Raw genomic sequence first — 209 nt, forward strand, 5'->3', positions numbered from 1 at the left:
CGACGACCTCTTTAGCTAAATGGGTGCTCGACTGATGACTTAAGGTTCGCCTTTTCGCGCTATCGGACTGATTACTCGTGCTGGAGGTGAACCACGAAGTCTCACGTATGGTTGATACGTCCCGTAATTAAGTCTGGATTCCATCCAGACGGTCGACCATCGATTTAGGACATGGGTCCATGCGACAAATTGCAGAAATCCTCCGTTTG

The sequence above is a fragment of the Plasmopara halstedii genome (genome assembly GCF_900000015.1).
Source record: "Plasmopara halstedii genome assembly, contig: Scaffold_470, whole genome shotgun sequence".
In the NCBI taxonomy this organism is placed as follows: domain Eukaryota; phylum Oomycota; class Peronosporomycetes; order Peronosporales; family Peronosporaceae; genus Plasmopara; species Plasmopara halstedii.